This window comes from Antechinus flavipes, chromosome 3, assembly GCF_016432865.1.
Source record: "Antechinus flavipes isolate AdamAnt ecotype Samford, QLD, Australia chromosome 3, AdamAnt_v2, whole genome shotgun sequence".
NCBI classification, from domain to species: domain Eukaryota; kingdom Metazoa; phylum Chordata; class Mammalia; order Dasyuromorphia; family Dasyuridae; genus Antechinus; species Antechinus flavipes.
The window spans coordinates 620,298,731-620,312,971 of record NC_067400.1 but is presented as its reverse complement, the minus strand read 5'-3'; positions in this window follow the sequence as shown (position 1 = coordinate 620,312,971).

The following is a 14,241-nucleotide window of genomic DNA, read 5'->3' as shown; positions in this document are numbered from 1 at the left end:
CATCTGTCTTCACTTTTTTCCATTTCTCTTCATCTCCCCCATATCTTCACCTCTTCTCATTTCCCTCATGTGCTTAGCTCAGCATCCTGAGTGGTATTCTAGGAGTGCGGATAAAAAATGGTCCGACCTTGTAATCAAAGTGCTTCTATCCTAACAGGAAAGAAAACAAAAGAGTATTATGATATGAGTATCCTACAATATAGAACTGAAAAGAACTGAGGATTTGGCCATACCAAACTGCTGACTTCAACATATGTAGTAGATGACCATTGTCTTTTTTTTTTAATTAAAAGGTTTTTTTTCCCCCAAACATATGTATGGACAGTTTTCAGCATTCACTCTTGCAAAACCTTGTGTTCCAAATTTTTTCCTTTCTTTCCCTCTATCCCCTCCCCTAGACTGCAAGCAACCCAATTTATGTTAAACTTGTATGATTCTTCTATACATATTTCCATGATTCAATTATGATGCACAAGAAAAATCAGATCAAAAAGGAAAAAATGAGAAAGAACAAAATGCAAGCAAATAGCCACAAAAAGAGTGAAAATACTATGTTGTGATGCACCCTCAGTCCCCACAGTCCTCTCTCTCTGGATGTAAATGGCTCTCTTCATCACAAGATCATTGGAACTGGCCTGAATCATCTCATTGTTGAAGAGAGCTATGTCCATCAGAATTGATCATTGTATAATCTTGCTATTGCTGGGTACAGGGTCTCTTGGTTCTGCTCACTTGACTTAGCATCAGTTCATGTAAGTCTCTCCTGCTGATAATTTCTTATAGAACAATAATATTCCATAACCTTTATCTACCATAACTTAGTCAGCTATTCCCCAGCTGATGACCATCCATTCAGTTTCCAGCTTCCTGCCAGGACAAAAAGAGCTGCCACAAACATAAACATATGGGTCCCTTTCCCTTCTCTATGATCTCTTTGGGAAACAAGCCCAGTAGAAATATTGCTGGATCAAGGGGTATATACAGTTTCATAACCCTTTGGGCATAGTATCAAATTGCTCTCCAGAATGGTTGAATCAGTTCAAAATTTCATTCAGTTTCCCCATATCCCCTCCAACATTCCTCATTATCTTTTCCTGTCATCTTAGCCACTCTGAGAGGTTTGAAATGGTATCTCACAGTTATCTTAATTTGCATTTCTCTGATCAATAGTTATTTATCTACCTTTTCATATGACTAGAACTGGTTTCAATTACTTTATCTGAAAATTGTCTGTTCATATTTTTTGACCATTTATCAATTGGAGAATTGCTTGAATTCTTATAAATTTGAGTCAATTCTCTATATATCTTAGAAATGAGGCCTTTATCAGAGCTCTTAAATATAAATTTTTTCCAGTTTATTTCTAGGCAGCATTCATTTGCATTTTTTTCATTAATTCCCTTGAAATTCTTGACCTTTTATTCTTCCAGATGAACTTTGTTGTTATTTTTTCTAGCTCTGTAAATACATTTTTATGCTTTTCTTGAATTCTGTATTTGAAGATCAAATTTTCTATTCTATTCAGTTCTGGTCTTTTCATTGAAATAAATGAAATTCACCTATTTCATTGAATGTCCATCTTTTCCCTTGAAAGATGATGCTGAATTTTTCTGGATACTTGACTCTTGGCTGGAACCCAAGTTCCTTTAAAGTGGAAGCTTCTAGGTCCTGGGTAATCTTGATTGTGACTTATTTAACTTGTATAGGACTGCTTGCCATCTGGGGGAGGGGGTGAAGGAAGGGAGGGGAAAAATGGGAACAGAAGTCTGCAAGAAATAATGTTGTGAAAAATTACCCAGGCATGGGCTCTGTCAATAAAAAGTTATAATAAAAAAATATTAAAATGTATGTTAAATCCAATATATGTAAACATGTTTGTACAATTATCTTGCTACAGAAAAGATCAGATCAAAAAGCAAAGAAAACAAATAAGGGAAAATAAAATGCAAATGAACAAAAAAAAAATCTTGATTGTGACTCCTCGATATTTGAATTGTTTCCTTTTGGCTGCTTGCAATATTGTGATCTGATAATTATGAAATTTAGTACACTGTTCCTTGGAGATTTCATTTTGGGTTCTCTTTCAGGAGGTGATAGGTAAATTCTTTCAATGGCTATTTTACCCTCTGGTTTATGACATCAGGGCAGTTTTCCCTGATGACTTACTGAAAGATGATGTCTAGATTCTTTTTTTTTTCATCATGGTTTTCAAGAAATCCAATAATTCTTAGACTGGCTCTCTTAAATCAATTTTCCAGGTCAGTTGTTTTTCCAGTGAGCTATTTTCTATTTTATTCTATTTTTTCTTTCTTTTTTGTTTTTGCTTTTGTTTGACTAATTCTTGAAGCTTCATTGAGTCATTCATTTCCATTCATTCAGTTCTAATTTTTAGTGAACTATTTTCTTCAGTTAGCTTTTTTATCTCCTGCATTTGGCCAATTGAACTTTTAAATGATGTGTTTTGTTCATTGGATATTTTTTCCATTTCACAAATTCTGTTTTTCAACGAATTGGTTTCTTTTTCAAATATATTTTGTAAGGAGCTATTTGTTTTTCCATTTTATCAAATCTATTTTGTAAGGAGTTATATGATTTTTCCATTTCTCTAAATCTATTTTTAAGGAGTTTTCTTCACATAATTTCTGTGTTTCCTTTTCCAAACTCTCTTGCAAAGTTCTCATTTCCTTTCCTTATTTTTCTTCTAACTTTCTTTTAAGATCTTTTTTGAATTCTTCCAAGAGAGTTTGTGAGATAGGGACCAATTTATATTACCCTTTGGCCTTCATCTGGAGATGATATGCTTTTAGGTTTCTCAGGGCTTGAGGTTTGTTATTTATCTCCATAAAAGCTATCTATGGTCAGAGGTTTTTTTTTTTTTTTTTTTTTTTTGGGGGGGGTTTTTTTTGTTTTTTTGCTTTTTTGCTTATTTTTTAAAGGTTGAGGTCAGCTCTTAGGGCAAAGGGGAGATTGCCAAAAGCTTCCTCTACAGCCAATAGCAGCTTTATGCTGCCCTGGGCCAGTGCTGCTGATTTCTTTCCATTGCTGGGTAGGTGTGATCAGTCCCACATTATTCTGAGATTCAGAGGCTCATTATTTGCCTTTTGTATTTGTGTTGGATGTCTCACAGCTAATCTGCTGATACACTAACTTGTTACCATAACAGAGTAGCCAATGCTACTAAATCTTGGTTAAGAGTCTTCCAGCAGATTCCCTAGCCCACAGACACTACACCATCCTGGGTCTCTATGCTGTGTCTGTGCTCAGTCATCTCACCTCCCCTACACTCCATCAAATTAAAACAGACCTTTTCTGAAGTTCTTTCAAAATATCTTCTGCTGGAAATTTATTACACTCCAAATATTTGTGGGTAATATGACTCCAAACCCAGTTCAGAGGCTTGATCTGGTGTCAATTGGAGGGAAGCCAGGAAGAGCTCAGATAAAGACCTGTCTACTCTCTGCCATCTTGGCTCCTGACCATTATTTTTTAATACTCTTCTGGCATTAGAAAATCCCTTCTGAGATAACAGAAGTTCTTCTTTTGACTTTTGCTTTCTAGGATTGCATCCAGAGTGCCCCAAGCCCCCACTAGGAATGTAACTTTCCAAAGGAAAAGTTCTTGTTTGGAAACAAGGTTTATATCTAAGGAAAGGCTATGTCAGCTGCTGTTCCAAAGGAGTGAGATCTGAAAACTGCTACAAATGGATATCTGTCCCTTGGAAGGTCAAAAGAATGGTCTTGGAAATGCAATGGTAGGATCCTCGTGACTCAGTTTCCTCATTTTACCATTTTCTTCTGAATGGGAAAATTTTTTCTCCTGCTTAGTTCTGAGCCCATGATACCCCATGAATAATGTGAAACTCTGATATAAGATTAGCTGTTATAAAATAAAGGTTTACTATGACCCTTTCCTGGAATCAAAGTTAAGGATGTTTATGTCTGATCAATCTGTGCCCTCAAAGGGACAGTCCTGATATTATAACCATGCCTCTCCTTCTTCTCTTCCTAGCAAATTTCTGAAACAAGAATAGTTAAATTGGAAAAGTTTACATGTATAATAAATTCTGTTGCAATACTAAACAATTCTGAGTTATTATATAAGATCCAAGTATGAAAGATCTTACTGTTTTTAGTTTTACTATTCTGAATTTATGGTCACTAAAAATTACATATTCATATGTAACTTTGGGGTCTTAAAATATTTTATTCTTTCTGTATGATTTGAGGTTAATATATAATATATTAATAATACATTTTAATATATTAATCATTGATTAATTATATAATATTAAATATTACATTTACATATAATATTAAATATATATTGAATATATTAATTATTAATGTTGAATAATATCATAATTAAATATTAAATAATATATATTAATAATATATTATAATAATAAAAATGTAATGTGACAGAGATCTAAAAGCTTTATTTTTTAATAAAGTATTAAACAACTCTGTTAAAAATAAAAAGGTTCTTTAAGACATATATGTTTATGTGTGTATGATTGTGATTTTCACATGTTTCTTTTAAGAACTATGGCAAAAGGACAAGATTTGAAGTGGTTTTCACCAAATGAATTAGTTTTTGCAAAATCAAATTTAAGAGGAACACCTTCCACAAATGCCTTGGAAATGAGGTCTATTTCAGAATTTCCAAAGAAAATTGTTTTTAAATATCACATGGCTACATGAGAGAGCTAAGACCTGAGATGAAATAAGTTAATTAAATGTAGTTTAATGTCACCTGACTTAGTTTAGCTACAAAGATGATTTAACAAAATGTGTTTTCTCAGGAAATATATGAGATTATGACTCTATTTACCTGAACAACCTAAATTGTTCAACTTTTATGACCTTGAAAGAACCTTGGGATTATGAATGTGTCTTTAAAACATTTCTTGTGATATTTGTTAAAATAGTTGGGCTAGCTTTCTGGAGGACCTTGGCTCAAGCTTTGATTTTAGTGGAGGAGTGCAGGAGGCAAGAGAGCCACCAGGAAGATGGTCAAAAATGGAATGTCCCATTTCCAGTCCTTCTCAGCCCTTAAATGTCTTGGTATGCTTACAGTATTACAGCACACTATGTATGTGTGAACTAGAGAACCATTACATCACCATGCTAAGTACCAAGTATATGTATACTAAAGGACCATCATCTCATCATTTCCACTGAGTTAACAACTTGTTGTAAGTATCCTTGTTTTAAGTATACTTCTCCAAAGTTCCAGCCCTCTACAATTTGTGGCTATGTATTGTATCATATATGATAAAGCATACGGAGTCTGGAATAGTTCCCTGTATTGTGTAGTGTGCTTGTTTCCCAATACAAGTCTAAGTCCCCTGACTTGCAGCTCCTGAGTTTAATTAGTTTACTTAGTTTACTCCCTTTGACTGTGAGTTGCCACCAGTCTGGTTCCTATCACTCCTTAAAGAAATTCTATCAAACTCTTTATAAAATCAGCAAGGAGGAGAGGTCCCCAACTGACTCGGGTTATTTTAACTATTTAAACTACCTATCATTTCCATAATTGTCCTTTTGTTAGCATATCAATTTTGGACTTTAAGCCCCAAAGTAGGGAATTGTGGGAAAACTTTATGTCACTGTTTGAAGCTAGTCCTGTGTGGCTGAGGAACCAGAACTTATGCTTAGAGGCCAGATTTGTTTAATGCTAAGCTTGGATCTTATGTGGCAGTGACCATAAATCCAGTCAGATTTAAAAGTTGATTCAAGGAACATGAGGAATTTTTTTTTCCTGATACACATCTTAAGGAGCAACGAGGTGGCACAGTAGATAGAGAAAGATAAGTTCAAATCCAGCCTCAGACATTTACTAGTATGTAATCCTGGATAAGTCACTAATATTAATTTCCTCAGTTTTTTCATATGAAAAAATAAGAAGGAAATGGCAAAGCACTCCAGTATCTTTGCCAAGAAAACTCCAAATGGTATCATGAAGAATAGGACAAGACTGAACAACAAATACATCTCAAACAATCCACATTGGGTTTTATCTGTAAATCTCAATCTGGAAATCACCTCCATGCTGGTTTATCAGCTGTGGTTTTCTTGTTTCTTTGTTTGAATCCCATGTAATGTGTAATTTACAGATACCAGGGAAGTGGGCACATGATTTGTCACCTCACTCCTCTGCTGAATGATTTAATAAACTTGTTCCTAAATTATTTCAGTTTTTGGCTTTGTTTTCAGCTACACAGAATAAGTCATTTCCCAATAGATAGCTAGTCAGAGAAAATAATCATGAGAGAAGAAACCCAAGTTATTAATAATCATTTTTTAAAAACTAAATCACTAATAATAAGAGGAATGAAATTAAAATAGACAGAACTGGCAGAGATAGCTAGCAAGCCACTGTCAGTAATTTTTCTAAAAGTCATGGAAAATTGGAGAGGGAATTCATGAATTGAAAAAGACAGATATTGTCCTTATTTTCAAGAAATTAAATAGAAAAGATTCAACAGAAGATTCAACCATAAAATTTGACATATCCCAGATGCAATTTTAGAATATATTATTAAAGAGTCACTTAGTGAGCAACTAGAAAAAAAACTAGTAATCACAAAAAGACAATATGGTTTTATATTTAAAAAAAAAAAACAGGCCATACAAGACTGAGCTAATTTCCTTTTTAGACAGTTTTACTAGACTGATAGATATAGTTTCTCTAGATTTTAGCAAAATGCTTGACAAAGTATCTGCTGATATTAGGATAAGATTTGTGGACTCTATGATAAAATAATAAGGTAGATTCAGAATCAATTGGATAGTCTCACCTAAAGACTAGTTATTGGTCTGATGCTGACTTTTCTTGTATTTCTTTAAATTTATTTGTATGTAGTTTTTTTTGATAGCAACTTCATTTCCCAATATTTTTCTGTCATGTCCTCAAGAATGAATTATGAATAAGAGGGAAAAAGCAGTACAGCAAATGTAACATCATGAGTATTACAGCATATACAATATTTTAGACCCATTGCCCCTCACTTCAAAACAAAAAAGGGGGGACATAATTTTTAAAAATTTCTTCTTTAGCTCCAGACATGAGCAATATAATTACACGGCATTTGAGTCTAGTTGTTTTTCCATATATATTGTGGTAGTCACTGTGTACCTCACTTTCTTAACTGACTACCTCACTCTGCACCAGGTCATATAAGCTTTCTTACACTTCTCAGAATTTTCATATCAATTCTTTCTTATGGTGTAACAATGCTCCATTATATAATACAATTTGTTTAACTATTTCCTAATGAGTGGGTATTTATGTCGTTTCCAGTTCTTTGGTAACACATTGAGTGCTACTATAAAGATTTGGGGAGTTCCTTTCTTTTATTCAATGACCACCTTGAGGGATGCATCTCTAGAAGTAAAATCACTAGCTCCAAGGGTATATTTTTAGCACAATTCTGAACTGTGTTCCGGAAAAATATTCACCAACCACAGGATATCAGGTACCTATCCTGCCACTTTACTCTTCCCATCTTTTATTATCCTGGCCAATTTGCTGAATAAGACAAGAAATCACAAAACATTTTTATTTGCATTTCTATTGTTATTAGTGATTTAGAACAACATTTGACATCAACTTGCAAAGAGGAATGTGCCAGTCTTGTTTGTGAAGCACTGTGCTCTGTCATGTTTTTATGAATGATTTCAATAAAGGCACAGATGGTGTGCCTTCAGTACATAGGCAAAGGATTCAAATATGGGGGATATAGTTAATACATCGATGGAAGATTTTTGTATCAAAAAAAGCAATTTTCATGTAAAAGATGCTGAAGGAATCATTAGGCAACAACATACTGCTTTGGATAGTTCAATAAATGGAAAATCCAATGGTTATAATAAAGTACAATGTTTTAGCCTAAAGCTACATATAACAGATCTGGTCAAATTTCATCTGAAATACAGAGTTAAAGTCTGGGATTTACCCTTAGAAAAAACCTGTGAAGCTGAAGAGTGTCCAGAAGAAGTGCCAGGATGGTCCTGAGATCTTGCCACTTGAGAATTGGTCAAAGGGAAAAGAGGTGTTTAGCCTGAAGAAAAGAAGACATAGGGAGAGAATGAGTAGATATTCCAAGAAGTAAAAGATACAGATGTACAACCAATGTTCAGTAAATCTATCTTCCTCTATCTAAAGGGTTTTCATTTGGGTAGACAGATGAAAATTTTGAATTTTTTTTTTCTCTGCTTGATTCTAAGTGTCAGAACTAGGGAAAGGAAGAGTCAAATTTGAGGAAAGTAGATTGAAACTTGACTTGAGGAAAGCTTTTGGATAGAAACTATCCAAAATTAGAAAGACTGCCTGTTGGTAATAGTGATAAGTAGTGGTAGTGGTGCTGGTAATGATAATAGTGATAGGGATAATAGTGGTAGATATAGTTGTAGTAAAAGTTGAGTTAACAAGATCTGACATTTATATAATGCTTCAAAATTTGCAAAACACCTTATGTACATTATGTGCTTTTGCGACAACGCCTAAAGTACTCATAACTTAACATGATGTATCATCTCAACAGAAGAGAGTACATACAGCAGAGCACCACTCACTTCTCTATGCCTCTCTTAATGCAGCAAAAAAAGTGAGTTTGATTTTCCGGTTGTCATGGAATGATTTTAATACATACTGAGTTTGTAGTCCACTGGAACTTTCAGTTCTTTTTCAAATGAACTACTACCTTGACATAACTAATTTGTAAGTGAATTAATTTTTTTTTTTTTTGCTGAGGCAATTGGGGTTAAGTGACTTGCCCAGAGTTATACAGCTAGGAAGTATTAAGTGTCTGAGATCAGATTTGAACTCAGGTCCTCCTGACTTCAGGGCTGGTGCTCTGTCCACTGCTCCAAGTGAATTAAATTTTAAAGCCAAAATAATGGACATTATTTTTCTTATTAAACTTTATCCTGTCAAATGTAGCCCAATGTTCTAGGCTCTGTCCTCATTTCTCTCCATCTCCTCTGGTCTAGCCATCACTCCTCATCTTTCTTTGCTCCCATTCTCTCTCCCATCCCTCCATCTCCATTCTTTCTACTTCTCCCCACTTCTACTCTTTTTTACATACATTTCCTGATCTGTCCCTGAGTCTTCCTACTTCATTCTTTCACTAGTATCCTTCAGAACCTTGATATTTTTGCTCTGAGGCTCACTCTCTTGGTTTCATTATTTCTCCTGTTTCATTATTTCATGAAGATCCTAGGACAAGCTCATCTCATTTCGGGTTTCATTCTTAATTTCCACACTTATCCATCTCTGATCCAGCAGCATCCTCATTCTTTCTTTCCTTCACATGACATTTTATCATGTTTCCTCCCTACTTTTAGACTGTAAAGTCTAATTCCAATGGGCTGGTTATGCTATTCAAATGCCAAATGTATAGTTACACAAAAGACTATTTTAGAGAGAATTATCTTAAGGCAAGTGCTCACATAGTGGTCAGAAGAAGTGATACAAGGACACTTTCATGATCCCTCTGAAGAACTTTGGAATTGATTGCACAGCATGGGATACACTAGCACAGGACCACTTAGCATGGCCTGCCCTCATCAAAAAAAAAAAAAAAAAAAAAAAAAAAGGTGCTATACTCTATGACCAAAGCAGAATTGGACATTCAAATTTCATGTTTCAAAAAGAATATGAGATGTGCAAATTTAGAGAATCCACCTTAAGAGTTCACATGGATTATTTGTGCCTAACCTGTGGTAGATATAGCATTTTAAGTTCATAGTGATCTGATTAGATACAGCCAGACTCACTATAACTTAACTCTAGCACAATAATATCATTTTGATCCTTTTTAAGAATGAAGGAGAGCAGCCAACAAACTTAGAGATAATATAAAGCTTTTTGCAAAATTTAGAGTACTATATAAGTTAGCTGATATGTAGTACTAGTACTAGCATTAATACTAATATTAACTGGCCTGTTTGCTTGTATATATGCTCCTAGAACTTAGAAATAAATAATTAACATATCTCCTTTTGTTTGTGTGTGTATATATATATGTGTGTGTGTGTATATATATATATATGTCAGAATATAGTTAGATATAAATATAGATAAATCCATAGATTGATGGACACACACACATATGTAATCTATCTTTCTATTATCTATTATCTGCCTATTCATGTGACATCTATCAAACTATCATCTATCTAGCTGTAATATCATCTATCTTTCCCCACTTCCACCAATTTTCAATACCTGCCTCCCCATCTAGCTCCTTATCTCTCCCATCTCCTCTCCTACCACCCTATCTTTTCCTTATCACCATCTTTTTCCATCTATATTAATTTATTCTCTTCCATTCCTTCCTCTATTGTATCTATCTCTCTCAATCTGCCCATTTCTGATCATCTCTTCTCCTGTCATCATTTCACAGTATAGAAACAGGTCTTAATTTGGAGCCAGAAGACCTATATTCAAATGCTGACTCTAGCACTTAATACTACTGTTTTTCAGGCTTCAGTTTCTTCAATTAAATGAGGGAGTTTATGCCTTGTACATTCCCTTCAAAGGTATGATCCTATGATCACTATCTTTTTTCACCTCTTTCCTTTTTCCATCTCTGCTCACAAAGTTTCTCTTCATCTTCCCATCTTCTCCAAATCCCTTATTTTCACCTACCTTCCTTTATTTATCCTTATTTCTTTCCTCATTTTTACCTATAACTATAATCTCTCCTTACCTCCCCTGTATCTCAGTCTATCCTATCATCTCATTTAACACTTCCATTTCTTCTTTCATTTTTCCCCAGCTTTTCCAACATTACGATCTCTTCCTATAATCCCCTATTCACCCTATATTGTTTTCCTTTCCCCAAAACAGATATTCTATATTCTATAAGTCAGCTATATATTTAGAAATGACTATGTGGTTTAAAAAAAACCTTAAAAACCAATGTTTTAGAATTTTCCTTCTATCCTCATCTCTTCCTTCATCTCCTATTTCTTCCTATTTCTTCCTCTTTCTCCTATAACTCTCTATTTTCTTCCATCTATTCTCAATCCCATCTCCCCCATATTACTCTGTCTTCTCTATATCGATCTTCCATCTCTCTCAATTCACTTCCAACTCTGGGAGGGAAATATCAGTTTTTACTTAGAGCAAAAAAAAAAAAATCTATCCATGTAACTCCCACCCTTGTTCCTAATTCTGTGCTCTATATCTAAGAATGATAAGCCAAATATCTTTTTATATGATCCTATTAGATCCTTGATGACTGTTCCCGATTCATTCCTGAGCCTTCTCTACTTCAAGATAAACATTCTCAATTCCTTCAAAGGATCTCTATGCCTATGATTCTTCAGCGTTCTAGTCACTCTTTTCTGCTAATTCCATAACATTTTGATCACTGTCCTAAATTGCAGAATCTATGTCTGAACCTAATATTCTGAATATAGTCTGACCAGAGAATTATAAGAATATACTGAAAATCCCTAAATGCCTTAAAGACTTCAAGTCATTAGATTCAAGATAGTCAAAGGCACAGTAGGTGAAATTATTGAGCCAATGTGAGTTATTTTTGAAAGATTCTGAAGAATGGAGAAAATCCTTTAGATTAGGAAAAAATGTCAAGTAAGATACTAAATTATATAATATAATGTTAAATAGAAGTATTTAGAGAATTATTTCTCATATATATACACACACATAAATATATGTATGTATGTGTGTGTGTGTGTGTGTGTGTGTGTGTATGTATGTATGTATGTATCTAATGGTATCCACCTGGAGGTTGAAGGAGGAAGAAAAAAGGGGAAAAATTGAAATGATAACTTATTATATACTTAAAAGGAATAACAAGTTGTCCATAATAGATTTGAAGTTTCACAGGTAATTTTCTAAAATTATACTATGTCATGGAAATGTTTGTTCTATCCCACAAATTAAAAAGAAAATAATTTTTTGAAAAAGGAAAAAATGTCCCAAATTTCAAAATGGAAGAAAATGAATCTTCAAACTTTAATCTAATGGGATTGAATTAAATCCTGTGACATTTAGGCATCATCTAGAAAATAATGCTGTGTTCACAAGCAGCTGGAACTATAGTGTGCTATAGTTTAGCAGTTCCCATTTAGCGGGAATCTCTTGGAATACAAGACAATAGCCCAATGGGTTCACACTAAAAATTCTTTACTAAGTAAATAATTGCCCTTTTATTATTATTTTTCTTCTTTGGCATATACATTTTCCCTCTTTGGCAACAAGCATGTTTGTGTATGAAACACTGTAGGTTTGTTTCTACAGTGATTCAAAACCATCATGTTCGTGCAGAAATGACATCAGACCCTGACCATTTCTGACTAAATACAACCTGTTCTTGCAGTTTCTCAACCTGTCATCAAATTGTTTCCAAATTGCTATAAGGGTTTATTTAATATTTGAGTGTAAACCAATCCCAAAAGATGGTCTGATGGATAGTCTCATTTCTATTCTGTACCCAGCACTGGAGCGGATCCTTTGTTCCCTGTTATCCTATAATTCATATCTTGTCAGTAATATAATTATAGGATCAAGATATTATATCCATATTCTTGCAGTGTAAATGTCAGGCTGTTAGGAACAGAAAAAAAAAGTGATATCTGGTTATGTACATTATAAGTCATCTTCAATTCTGATTACTTGAATACTCTGCAGGAATGTATGTTATCTCTTCTTGGAGTATTAAGGCTATTTTCCAATTTAAATCAGCATCTGCTCAAGTTGCTATTCTTCTATCTGGCAGAATTTCAAATGAATTATTTGGCAACACTGGTTAGTCATTCAGTAGAGTTTTTTTATGAGAATGTAGCCAGTGTGCCAGTGGCAGAAAAGAAGTAAATCATGTCTGAAGAGATTCTTTCTTTTCAAATATTAGTTTATATATAAACATTGTTTAAAATGAAGCAATACGTGGAATTTAAATACATGTATTCTTTAATGCAGAATAGCTTGGTTACTCAGTGGATAAAATGCCAGGCTTTGAATCAGGAAGAAATATGCCTAAGTGCATATTTCAAAGCTATGTGACCCTCAGAAAACCACTTCATCTTGTTTGCCTCAGTTTCCTCATTGGTAAAATGAGCTGGAGAAGGAAATGGCAAACCAGTATCTCTACCGAGAAAAGCTCAAATGAGGTCATGAAGAGTCAGACATGACTCAATAACAACAAAAGTACCGTAATACAATGCTTGTAACCAGTAGGGAGGTCAATGTTTTTTATATCTTAACTAGCTATTGATTTGTATTAATCATAGGTAGCTGAAATTTTAAAAATGAATCTCCCTCTCTGAGCAAGAGAACTTGTAAAGTTCTTATAGAGGGCTGCAGATAGTGGGGGAACTCTGGGTAAGGTATAAGACGCTTCAGCCCAGATGAAACCCATTGACAATATCTGGTTTGGCTCCCCATTTCCCTTTGGTGCCCACCTCCCTTCCTGAGAAGTCAGGGAGGGTGTGATCACCTTCCTTTTGTGTTCTCACCTTTTCCTGAGAAGTCAGGGAGGGGTGATCACCTGTGTTCTACTTGAAGCACGGGATACTTACAGCAGCGAGCTTATAGTTAGCACTTCCTCAATGCGATTGATGAGATAATGGTTCTCTAGTTCACACATGCTCAGTATGCTGTAATGATATAATCATATTGCAGTATTTAAGGGCTGAGAGGACTGGCAATGAGACTCCATCTTTGACCATCCTAGTGACTCTCTTGCCTCCTGCACTCCTCCACTAAGATCAAGGCTGCTCCCAAGATCCTCCAGAGAGCTGGCCTGAACACTACATTTTGGTGCCCGAACAGGGACCTCAGAAGGACACTACAAGATCTGTTATTTTCTACCACACATTTGTGTGTGAGCATTTTCACTTTCTTCTTATTACATATCAAAATACAGAAATAAACTCAATGCGAAAACAGACTTTAGATATCAGACAAATAGTGTTTGATACTGAGTCAAATATTGCAAGTCTTTTGCTCAAATAAAAAAGTACAATATCAAAATAAATAAAATTTGTGATTATTATATTAAACATTGTGAAGGTTGTAGTTTATTTTTAAGTGTTATTTTTATATTCAACAAGATTTATAAAATAAAAAAATTAACAAAAAAGTCATGCAGATAAATAGTAATAAGCATATGTGGTCTTGCAGGTTTACTTCTTTTGATTCTTACAGAAGGTCCCATAGAAAATATAATTATTTTACAATTAAGAGTTTTCTAATATTATATTTTGA